This window comes from Grampus griseus (genome assembly GCF_964374135.1).
Source record: "Grampus griseus genome assembly, chromosome: 1".
Taxonomy (NCBI): Eukaryota; Metazoa; Chordata; class Mammalia; order Artiodactyla; family Delphinidae; genus Grampus; species Grampus griseus.
Genome location: NC_139017.1, coordinates 27117259 through 27130782, shown reverse-complemented (window position 1 = coordinate 27130782; position 13524 = coordinate 27117259).

Here is a 13524-nt window from a genome sequence, read left to right as displayed (position 1 = left end):
GTGCTTGGTGATTTCCTTGTGGTAGATAAGAGTGGACTATTCACTCTATTCACACCAGGAAAATTATTCACTACGTATCTTGAGAGTTGCCGGAGTCCTATTTATCCAGGAGAGCTTCCTGCTGGGGTTGCAGGACTGGGCATCCTTGAAGGCCCTCTCATTTCTCACTGAAGGTGAAGACCACCCCAACTCTTGTCTCCCTATTCACCCTCTTCTTCTCCCAGAACTCTGGGGTCCTCGTCATTCACATACATTCATTCAAAATCTATTTGAGTGCCTACTACGTGCCAGGCTCATTAGACATGTAACAAGTAATCCTAACGTGTGGCCCCAGTTTTCCTAAATCCAACAATCTTAAACTGGGGCTTCCTTGAAACATACAGAAATTGATTGAAAGTCTTCTCATTTTTAACTTAAAATTCTTCCTGGTTTTACAAAAGCATTTTTGTACCAATTTCCTCTTTTATTCTGTATGAACACCAATGCTTCAGATTTCTTCTGTTAACACAAAAATTCAAAATTCACTCTTATGCTTCCCGTGAAGTTTAATCCCAAACATTAAATCTTGCTTTATATCTCACCTGGGAAATAGATACTCTAAAATTTACCTTCTGCCTATTGTATGCCTCAAACCTCTGGAAAAGGGCTGAACTACAAAATCAAACCATGAAAGGAAATAATAGTTTATAGTGACAACATCTTCAGGACAGTTCTGGAAAAGGAAGTTTCAAACTTTTGATAAAAATTTAAAGAAGAGGGTTTCCCTGGTGGCGCAGTGGTTGGGAGTCCTCCTGCCGATGCGGCGGACGCGGGTTCGCGCCGCGGTCCGGGAGGGTCCCGCATGCCACGGAGCGACTGGGCCCGTGGCCCGTGGCCGCTGGGCCTGCGCATCCGGATCCTGCGCTCCGCGGCGGGAGGGGCCGTGGCAGTGAGGGGCCCGCGTACCGGAAAAAAAAAAAAAATTAAAAAAGGATTCTCAAAATAAAATGTGATGAAATAACTTGTCCTATTATGCAGGCCACAAAGTAGTAATTCAGTTGAAATGGGATCTTGGACTTTATTCCTCTTGAATCTATTATTCTTTATCTCAATCATGTTTCCTTGAATGGGTTATCATTAATAATTACCCAGAATTCGAGGAAAACGTTGGTTCAATAAAACCATAATGATTAATTTTCCAAGGAGCAATAGAGTTTTATCTATCTATCTATTCACCCACTTACTCGCCTACCCACCCACCTAGCCCTATCTATCCATCTATCTATCTATATCTATCTATCTATCTATCTATCTATCTAACATCATCTCTCTCTCTCAATCTGTTTTTGGAGGGTCTAACCATATTAAAAATACCCTAAATGATCCTATTTTACACAAGTATTAGGTAGCACATAATCACAAAGCCTACAAAATATACAACAGTAGTATAAGAGAAAATGGAAAAGCTCTGCCTTAATGATCCATTGTTATCTCCAGCACTATATTCCCAGACCATCACTTAAATGCATTTTAACTATTTTATTCAGCAGTATAAAGCTATGGAGACTTTTCTTAATGTCTTCCATAGATGTTAGAGAATTACCTTTCATCACAGGAAAAGCACTTGAACAAGGAGAAAGAGCAATAGTAAGAATCAAAAGAATAGTAGTGGCCAGGGCTTGTGATTGAAGCTTCACCATTTGGGGAACTCATCTTCCATAATCAGAAATGTTTGACTCATATGTTTCAACAACAAAATGACCTATGAAGAATATTTTGCTACACAATGAACTGTGTTGAGCATGTGGTCCTTGTTTAATTTGGCCTTTAACAAAGAAGTTAGAAACAGGGATATTGAAAGCTATATTTTCTGTGTATTTTTTAGGTAAGGGAGAGCTAGGGTTCTTGTTCCTTCTCTTCTTCCTGGGAACACAGCTAAACTCCATTTCCAGGCTTTCTTGTAGTTAATTTGGGGTCATCTGACTGAGTTCTGGCTAATGGAATGTGGGCAGAAGTGTCAAATGCCACTCCAGGCCTGGACTGTTAAATGTTTCCTATGTCTGATCATACACGCTCTCTTTCTGTTCTGTTGAGACTTGGGAAGCCATGTATGGAAAATGGCCCAGGTCTCTGGTGGTTCAGATAGAAAAATCCTAGCTGTCAGAATAGCTGCCTGGAACAGGGGCTCCACATCCTTCCTCCAACCCAGCCAGTCCACAGTAGACTATGTCAGAAATAAACTTTTTAAAAATTAAGCCACTGAAGTTTGGGGGATTGGTTGTTTCAACAGCTAACATTACTTACCCTAACTAATATTTTTATATGTATTAAATATGTTTTGTAAGTATATTAGAACCTACTATTTAAATATAGCCTTTGTTATGTTGCTATAGTTACATGATACTATATTCCATTTTAAAGGTGCAAACCCTGGTGGTAATATACACCCTACCTTCCATTGTGCTTTAGGAAAAGGCGTATGTAAAGCATCAGTTAGAATTAAATTCAGCTGCATGTGAAGAAACTCTCAATAACCAGATCTTAAACATGATTTCTCTCTTACAGAAACAAAGTTGAGAAGTAAGCAGTCCTGGGCTGATATGGTTACTTTAGGAAGTCATTAAATTCAGAAGCTTCTTTTAGCTTACCTCTGCACACTCCCTGTAGTGTGGCTCTCATTTTCGTGATCCATTATATCAGCCCAAGCTTCAGCCATCACATCGATTTTCCAGATGGTAGAAAGGGGCAAAGAAGAAAGGGGTCAAAAGGTATAATAACTATTTTTATAGGGATCTTTTTATAAACTGTCACAAAACACTTTTACTTATATTTCATTGTCCCAGACTTATCATATGGATAAATCTACCTGCAGAGGAAGCTGGGAAATGTAGTTTTTATTTTGAGTTGTTGTGTACTTAGTAAAAGTTGAGTTTTATTAATAAAGAAAAAAGAAAGAACAGCTATTGGGGTACACCTCCAGAAAACTTTACAACATTTAATAAGTACAAACTTCTTACTGTGAAGGAAGAATTGACTTATACAAAATGCAATTTTAAACATACATCTGTTTACATATACACAAATTTTCTTTTCTTTTTTTTTTTTTTTTTTGCGGTACGTGGGCCTCTCACTGCTGTGGCCTCTCCTGTTGTGGAGCACAGGCTCCAGACGCGCAGGCTCAGCGGCCGTGGCTCACCGGCCTAGCCGCCCCGCGGCATGTGGGATCTTCCCGGACCGGGGCACGAACCCGTGTCCCCTGCATCGGCAGGCAGACTCTCAACCACTGCACCACCAGGGAAGCCCTCACAAATTTTTGTTTATATTTTAAAAATATGAAATTCTTATAGCTTATCATTTCCACCCTAGTCTCAGCCCATCAGAATTCCTCTGAAGCCAGTGAGTTAACTATTCTCCAGTGTTTTGGACATAAACATAACTGCATCAGATGACAAAGGAAGAATAGGGATACTTTACATCTGTGAATCAGGATGCATAGAAAGAAGTAATTACATGAACATATGAGTATAAATAACAAGCCCTGCAATTGTTTAAATTTAAGCAGGGCTAGTATTGTGATCATGGTGTTGATTTATGGATAGATCCATGTCTGTTCTGAGTCTGTTTATGTCTGTACGTGTGTTTGAGGGAACAACAAGAACTTGTCCTCCATTTCTATAATGCCCACTACTATATTGAATCATGGAGAAAGACTAGTAGAACAAATAAAATGTAAAATAAATAACTCTTTTTAAATTAGATATGTGGTAGACACCTTTCATCATCACGTTTCCTTTCTGTGTACTCTATTTTACAGACATATGACACATACACCAGATTTCCCCCACTTTTCCTATGACACTGGTGACACACTTCCTCTGTGTAATACTGTATATTTGGTTTTAAAATTATATCCACTTCTCCCTCATTCCCCATCCTCTGTGTAATACTGTATATTTGTAATACTGTATATTTGGTCTTAAAATTATATCCACTTCTCCCTCATTCCCCATCCACCCATGTACATTCCAACACTGTATTTTCCTGCACTACCCCCTAATGAAACAGAGGAAGAAATGTTTCATACCACAGATTTGGAGTTTTGTGTGCCCTTGGGCATCAGGTGCTGGCAAAGGCCGAGAAGGGACTCCTAGGAAATGAGGGCTAATTAACTACCTTCCAGGCACTGTCTAAATGCTTTACAAAGGACTGTCTCTATAGGACTAGCAGTATAATGAAGGTGCATGCTATTATTGTCATCCCTGTCTTTACAGATGTGGAAACTAAGGCTTGGACATGTTAAAGTAACTTGGTTACCGTTACATAGCTGGAGCAGCCTGACATCCAGTGCAAACGGTCTGCCACCAGAACCCACGCTTGTAACCACTCTGTCCTGCTGCGACCATCATTGCCCCTCCGCTTATCCCTGATCCCATAGTGCTGGTTGCCAACAAAGTGCACTTGTGGAGGCTGCCTGATGTGGAGCAATCCCTCTCTGGGAAAGCCTACAGTAAATTTAAGAAAATAAAATAATAATATAAAGTGACATGAATATCAATACCCTATCCACCAGAACACATTAATCTCAAGTCTGAAGCGGCCTCATGACTGCAGAAGGGTTACACGTTCCACCCTGTGACTGCTAACATCCTTTTGTGGACCATCTTGCCTTCCTCTGACAGAAGCACTAGCTTGAGGCAAGGGTTTTGTGAACGTTTTTCTTCAGACAAATCTTCTCTTGCCATGAATTAACCACCAGCCATTTTCATTTGCACTCCCTTATTTACCCTCACCCCTTTTATTTGCAATCACATCCACACGTTCTGGGCACTGCAAGTCGGTTCAATTAACGAGGAAGGACACTGATAAGGATATTGTTAATGGATCTCTTTGTACATAGAAAGAACTCGCATCTTCCCTCCCACGAGCTGTCCTGAATTCCCCTTTTCCTCCTTCTCAAAGTTTTATTTTTTTCTCAGAATGTCTGTGTGTGCCATATGACAGTGATTTTCTGTGCTAATTGCTTTATTCTTCAATAAGAACCTTTACAATAGCGAACTCCTACAACACTTATGTGTAAATTAGGGCTGTTCCAAGGCAAAAAGTGAATCTTTGAATATAAATCTGCACCATTTCTCCCTCCCCTTGAGTATGAGTGTGTGTGAGTATGAATTTTAGACTGGTACAAAAAACCAAAAAATCCTCTCCTTAAAAAAAAAATCATTCTTTTTCTGCATCTACAGTTTCACGTGTTTGGGTTTACAATACAGGATCTCAGAGAGGACAGATCATTAATTCATTTCAAAATAGCTCACCAAGAAAGAGTATATTTCATTCCGTTGTATAAAAAAGTCGGGTGGAATTCTATATAAATACAATTTTAAAATTCCAGGGCTCTCAGGCTGAATAACAATGGTCCCGAACGGGCTGATTATAGAGTAGAGGGTGGCTGAATCCCCAAGCGGCAGGGCCAGACATGAGGAAAAGGAGCACACCTTATCAGAGGGGCTCCCAAGAAATGATCGTGATGGCAGTAGCTTTATTTTGCTCACTCGCAACAGCAACAACAAAATGATGCCACAGACGAAAACTGTCACGTCCCACCCACGCCATCTGTCCTGTGCTGTGTACCCACAGCTCCCCTCATTCTACAAATTAATCTTTCACACATATTTTAACAAAAAAGTGTTAATGGTATAAAAGAAAAAAACAAGGAAAACAGAAAGGGCTGTGTAGAAAATAAATTCAATTTCAATTTGATAGCAGTTATGACTTTTTTTATTGACTATAAGAGCAAACAGTCACATCAAATTGGTGTCACTGGCATATTATTAAAACGACAGGGCACCCTTAATGATCTCTGACAATGATTGCGTGTGTGTTTTTTTAAATATAGCATGCACATTTTGTCCAATTTGGGCTCTTTTTTCCTGTTGCTTTTGTCCTCTTTCTGAGTGGATATTATTCATGAACTGAGTCTTTATTATGTGTTTGGCCATCTGCATAGCATTGGCCATAGTCCCCTGTATTGTAATTTTGAGTGAAAGTAAGGACTATTGGAGACTGCAATACTAAAAATAATAATAATAATATGCTTTAAGAATTCAAAAATAAAAGAATGAAAAGGAAAATATTTGTGATGAGGTGAGGTTTGAAGGCACATAGCATGGAGGTGGGAGAAAAACATAAATCAATTCTTTTACTCATCTAGGATAATAGAATCTGGGTATTTGCTCTGACCAAACTAACGTCTACTTGCCTTGATAACAGGCAGTTCAGAAAGTGATGCTTCTTCATGCTGGAATGTCTTTGAATGAATAAAAGTTTTTTTTGTTTTCTTACTCGCTGCTCTCCTATTTTGGATGTCCGTATACCTCTTAGTGGAGTGGCAATACAAAACAGCAACAGAGCCCCTTTAGCTGTCAAGATTTTAGAATTAGATTCTTCATGTTTACAAGACATTAAGTGACTGTTTTTCATTTAATAAAGGGAGAGTTTCTTTTTAATTAAAATATTAAAGCATAGTTTTCCAATTAAAAATTATATATTGGGAAAAATAAAGTAACTGCAAATTTGTATAATTGTCTTATTCCTAAAACTTGGCCTAATTTTATTTGGTTCTCTCCATTTTCCTTTTTTCATTTTTCTCCCCTTTTGATCTTTTCTTTTCTTTCTTTTTGAAATTCTCTTAGTCAGTGTTAGCTTACCATTTATTTTCCTTTCTACTTGTCAGATTTCCCTGCAGCCACTAGAAGGCCATGAAAATCAGCTGATTGAAATGTGAATATGGATTAGTAATGAAACATCTTCCCGACAAGAGTAAATATACAAGGTTATAATATATTTATGACAACAACATTTTGGTTTCAAGTGAAAATGTATAATATCCCATTTGTTTTTTAATGTTCCTTGTTTTTTTTTCTTGTAGTTGTTTTCCATTAAACTTGAGGTATATGCAATTAAAGCTATGCTTGCATAGACAGACAGACAGACAGACACACACACACACACACACACACAAACTGCTTGAGCTTACTACCAAAGCAAGATGAAGTCTATCAATTATCTTATTATATAGAAAATGAATTATTTGCTTTCAGTAGTGGTTTAAAATAACTTTAAAAATTTGTCTTTCCCCTCCAGATTGGTGCATGTATGTATATGGTGACACCTCTTTTCTAAAAATTAATTAATTAAATTAATTAATTAATTTTGGCTGCTTTGGGTCTTCTTTGCTGCATGCGGGCTTTCCCCAGTTGCGGCGAGCGGGGGCTACTCTTCGTTGCAGTGCATGGGCTTCTTATTGCGGTGGCTTCTTTTGCTGCGGAGCACGGGCTCTAGGCGTGCGGGCTTCAGTAGTTGTGGCATTTGGGCTCAATAGCTGAGCCTATGTGGTTTCTAGAGCATAGGCTCAGTAGTTGTGGTGCTCGGGCTTAGTTGCTCTGCTGCAAGTGGGATCTTCCTGGACCAGGGCTCGAACCTGTGTCCCTTGCATTGGCAGGCGGATTCCTAACCGCTGCGTCACCAGGAAAGCCCTATAGTGACATCTTAAATGGCATAAAATTTTCAGATTGGGAAGTTAGAGCTAATCACTTTAATATCCATATCGATTTACTTAAAAATAATAAAGAATTTCTAAAATCAAGAGGAATAACCCAGTTTCAAAAATAGCTACTTGCTAATGGTGGGTAAAATTTAGGTCACGTTTTTATTTATTTTCATACTTTTTTAACTTACATGGAGAAGGTAAGCTAGTCATTTAAAAATGATTGAGTTAATTCTTTTATTTTCAAGACTACTTTAATCACAAATATTACAATAGCCCATTATTATAAAATATATGTTTATATATCAATATTTATATATTTCACCTCTATGAGATCTGCAGAAAACAAAGCTATAATGTTATTTTACACAGCTGTTTTAAGTCATATAGCTCCATTTTCACTAAATTGGTGTACGTTTGATAATATGGTACAGACTTCTCTTTAACAAATTTTATTTGAGGTCCGATCCTTAAAAAATCAAAACAAAAATGGAAAACATCCCCCTAAACAGAAGCCTTGAGCAGTTACAATTGAGAGCCAAAGTTTTCACTCTTGCAACATAAAAAGAATAAAGTTATTAAAAATCCCAAATTTAAAAATATTCTTTTACAATTATGATCTAATAGATACTTTTAATAATCTTAAACGACACATGCCTCAACTCTGCTTTTGTATTGTCCCCCTTTGCTGTACCCCATTCCCCCAAAGTATTGTCTTGCACTAAACATCATCTGAAAGCTAAACATTATTTCTTAACCATGGCTTACAATTGCTCTGAGGCTTTCCTGAGTCTAACTAGGATTTCCGAGTCTTAATAAAGAACAGGTCCTCTCTCTTCACTCACTCTCGTTCTGTGGGAGTTTTAGAGTTGTTTAGAGAAGTAGGATTGGAGACATGAGGTACTAATGTGCTTAGGTAATGTATGCTTATTCTTGGACATTTCTGTAGCTGTTTTTAAGTGTTGCAGGTTGATCATCTCAGAAGCTGTGTAAGAAGAAAGGATCTCAATCAAATTTCTGACTAGATCCCTTCTTATGGCCATGAGAGTTTGATTTTCATTTAAACAACAGTCAATATAGGCATAAGGGTTTGAGATGAATTATGTAAGCCCTTTAGCCATAACTATTACATTCTGCCACCAAATGAGCTGCTGTTCCCACTTTGTTTTACGGGCTCTGAATAGCCTGTGTTATTGTATCTGCCAAATAAAACCCAACAAACCATGCAAATGAAAAATATAATCTTTTATCTTTCATAGTCACAGGATGCACCCATATATACAGTTTTATAGATAACTCTGCACCAGATTTACTGCGTTAGGACCCTACTGTCTTAATAGGGTGTCCAGAAAGGGAAAACATTTCTTGCTTGGAGGCATCTTCATTTATATCCACCAATGGCATATGTCTTTATTGGAGCTATACATGAAAAGTCAGGAATAATTTCTTTCATTACATTTTTAGCTTGTCTGTGTGGTTCAATTGAGATCATGGACTTTTTCCTTAAGGAGAAAGACCCGATAGGTTGTATTCTTTCAAAGCTAGTAGATTTAAATTCATTTAAAAACAATGGAGGTTTTTCTTTTAGTTTCAGAGTGGCCTAAATATCTGAAGAACAGTGATTTAAGGAATTGATGACTAGCCCTGCAATGCGTCTGTCTTAATCTGGGGTCTCGGATATGCCACTTAGCCATTCTGTATCAACATTCTCCTCCAAGTAACAAAAATCACAACACATCCCATGCCTATGACAGATCTGTTGAGGAGTAACTCACTTCTAAAATGCCTCACAGACGGAATACTCTTTACATATGCTAGAGAACTGCTATGATTCCACTAGGAGTAAAGTCTCTACCACATTCACCTGGGTTATTTCTATACTGGGTCAGAATACCTCTAAGAAAGTAAATGGACACTTTTTCTGGTAGTCTACAGAACAAATTGTACTTCTCACTTTTTCCTGAGTTTGAAGGGAACAGTTGAACAGGTAAAGCACTGTTATTTCCTCTGGCCTCTGGAGAAATGAAAAGTTGTAAGTTATTTCTTTTCACCTCTCCCTTCTTTTTCCCCTCCCTCCCTCCCTCCTTTCCTGCCTATAAATCTTTCTTGAACTCTTACTAGGTGCTAAAGGTACAGTTGCTAATGCTGTAGAAAAAGTTCTCATCCTGAGGGAGCTATCAAGGAAGATAGTGAAAAAAATGGAGTCAGTATCTTAGATCATGGGAATTTTGTCTTTATTGAAGTTGTTCAACCCTCTTTCTTTCCGGTGCTAATTTAGGCATCTGGTTATGATCCAGGTCAGATGTTTTATATGGAGGTTGATATGCCTAGTACCAGGCCCCATGTATGTTATTTAGTGTCTGTTGAATGAATGAATTTCCAAAATGTGATTAGTTAGGTTAATGAATAGGTCATACTTCTCAATGAAATGTCAGTACATCCCCACAATTTCTCTGTAAGATCAACCTAAATCTAAGTAATGAGAGTGCTTGCTGTGAAGAAGCTCTAACTCTATATTAAGAAAACCTAGTTTGTATTGAGCAGGTCTTATCAGAAAAACCAGCCAAACTAATGACCTAGATGCACATAAGGGCATGCGCGCGCGCGCACACACACACACACACACAGGCACACACAGTTGCCCTCATTGTGGCAACAATGTCTGGAAACGATTAAATACAAAGTATATTCTAATCCTCTTTACTTTGGGGCTAGCTATTTCATAAAGCATTATTTAAGGACAATGTGCAAGATACGATTTGACAAATAATAGTAGCATAGGATCAGCAGAGCCCAGGAAGAAATACTGACATCTCTGTTGTATTTACATTTCTTCTGCCCCCACGTCCACCAGCATCTCCACCACCCAGGCCTCTACCACAGACTTCCCGTGGCTACCGTTCCTTCTCTCCACCTCTCTTCAATCATGCTTCTCCACTGCCACCATCTTCTCACTTTCCTTTATCACCCTACCTCTCCTCTCTAAAGCTATTGTCTTTATATTGTTCGTCTCTGTCATTTGTCTCTGTCTAAAATGCTCTTCTGTGCGTGTGTCTTTGTTACAAAGATTTTTGTTGCTGTTCTGTCTTAGTAATCCTCTGCTCCTACATCTGTCCCATGTTCCAAGTGCTAAGGCACGGCTTGGCAATGTAGAGCAGCTGTCAGTTTTTTGCCCTTTTTTTTTTTTCTTTTGCTATGATCTTGCTGGGCAGCCTTAGTTTTGTAAAACAACTTCAGAGCAATGGGTGCTCAGTTAAACATGTGCCAAAACATTAAGGTACAGAGCCAGGGAACAAAGAAATCTTCAAGACACCTGGAAGGAATTTGAAATTTGTTTTCTTCTGCGTTCATATTCAAGAACCGCTTTTCCTATTGTCTCGCATAAAGTCATTACTGCAGCTTCAACTTAAAATGCTTATTTTTTTTACTGAGTTTAATTTAGATACACATTTGCATTGTAAAATGGGTACTTTAAAAATAATCATTTTAGTCTTAAGCATAAATGCTAGTTCTTTGTAAGGGAAGTAACTTCCTGAGTTTCATGTTATCGCTAAGGGTGAAATAAATTTCTGGAGTGAGATTTAACCTTCTGTCTGCTCTTATTACCAGGAATAGTCTGAATTCGGTATGTATCAAGACTTTTGTGTTAAGTTCATAAGGATTTCTTTATAAGAAAAGGTTTTTATTATGACAATTTTATATTATTATGATAGTTAGGGTTGGTATGCATTTATTAGCCATGAACGAAAAATGCAATGTTATCTTTGTCCAATGGGTTCACAATGACATTTATGCATAATGAAGTCCTAAATATAAGGGGGAATGGTATTCTTTCATGTATCTTTGGCACCTAGCACATGGAAATTTTACAAGAACCATGAGAATGCAATTCCATATTTCTCTTATGTATTTGTAAGTTCTCAGCAAATAATTTTTGGATGTATCATTTTCCTTTCTGCCGGTTTAAAGCCCCAAAAGATTCTGCTTTTGAGGGTGGAGCAGGCCTAAAATGAAGGAAAAATTTATCCTTGTATTGGAATGCAGACAGATGAAGTTTCTGTCTTTTGGTCAGAAGCACAATACTTGTCATGTAGTAGGTATGCGGTGTCAATTCCGGTAATCTCTCTTACTTCACTTTTTCTAAGTTCATTTGCACCCAAATTTAAGCAACTGAATATAATTAAGAACATTTAAATATCTAGAAGTTTTATTCTTTCATTTTGAACAAAAACAAACTACCTCTCTCTATATATACTTTACAGAATTTTAAAACAATCAATACTCAAAGATTTATGTTATTTTAAAAATGGGGCATGAATATCCTAGGTTCATATTAAATCTTTCTTTAACAGAATCTATTCATCTGGAAAAGTCATATGTTTCTTCGGATTATTTTTTAAAATTTAATCTAAAAAACCCACAGATAAAATGAAGGCATCTTTTAATTAATATAACTTCCAAAACAATAGAACAGTTCCAACATTCGGATTTTGGAGGAATTGTGTGATTTTTAAGGGTGGTAGACTTGTCTCTACAAATTTATTTTGTTTAGGATAGTATTTAAATACTTTTTAACTGATTGAACTGACATCAGTGGATGGCAGGAAGGCATTCTGTGTAGCAAGGAAGAGAACCAACCTGGGGTTCAAAAGTTACCTGGGATCATACGCCAATAGAATAATGAATCTATTATAGTACAAAGTTAACTGTAAAGAGCGTCATTGTATGCATTGTTTTGCCTTCCATATGCCATGAGGCATAATGAATTTAATGGAGGGATGGAGAGAGAGAGAGAGAGAGAGAGAGAGGAAAGGGGTGTGGGTTGGGTGGCTGTTTGCTTTCTTCCTAAGTTCTCCGAAGGGGCCAGTCTTGGTCTCAGCCAAGCCTGAGCTATCAGCCTCCTTCAGCCATTATGCTGTCTCTGGATTTATGGTGGTCACGTAAAAGCACTGATTTACAGTAAGCAACTGAAAACTGGCTATACAGGAAAAGCAGTTTTGGGAGGACTGTATCTTTTGCTCCTCTCTGCCCTTTAACAGACCTCAGACAGATTTGAATTACTGGTGTAGAGGCTCGTTTTGCTTTCAGTATAGGGGGGTCTGTCCCCAATGCTCTGTGTAAATCTGTTAAGGACCTTTCTTCAAGTGTTTATAACATTTCTGTCTTCAGGGCTGAGAATCAGGATGAATTATCTCCTATTTATGGCTTATCATAGTTCAGGAATTTAATAGATTCAAGTATTACAGAATTTATAACCTAAGAAATGATTTGGTATATAATGTGCTTGTGGAATTATGTTATATGTGTGTGTGTGTACACACACACACACACACACAGACACACACACACACACACTATGCTTTAGGAAATATGCTCCTTCATTTCATTATAGTGGTGTGTGTTGCAGTTTGCTCAACTCCTTTTTTTACTATTGTGTCAGCTGTGTTTCTGTGTCTCCTTCTCCCTTTAGGCCATTTCAACCTGGTCATTTCTAAAAGCCAGAAGAGAGAGAGAGGGAGACAGAGTATCTAAATAAGTTAATAGAATTTCATGTGTGCTATGACATTGAAAGTGGGCTTAATAGAATCGTCAACAAATTTTTCATTTTAGTGTATTTTTTCTCTAGATTCAAAACCGGTTAACTTCTACTCACATTTTGTCACATTTTATAGTTCTTATATTTAAGACATTACACTTTGGAATATCTGGCCTTTTATTATTAATGCTTGCCTCCCTATTTTTTTAAGAAAAAAATCCAATTATACTTGAAGTTTATAAAAAGTCAATATTCAAAAATTAATTTCACAGATAACTTTTTCAACATGACCTATTGCACAAAGTGTAATAAAAACACTGATTTTTTTTCAGAGATTTGACCTGTGGTTCACATTTAAAAGTCAGACATTCATTTTATGGAGTTGCTCATCAAATTAAATTTTATTTGGTATGTCAACGTTTTATAGTGTTATAGTTATTGGTCAGAATACATGTGTTAGTAAAAC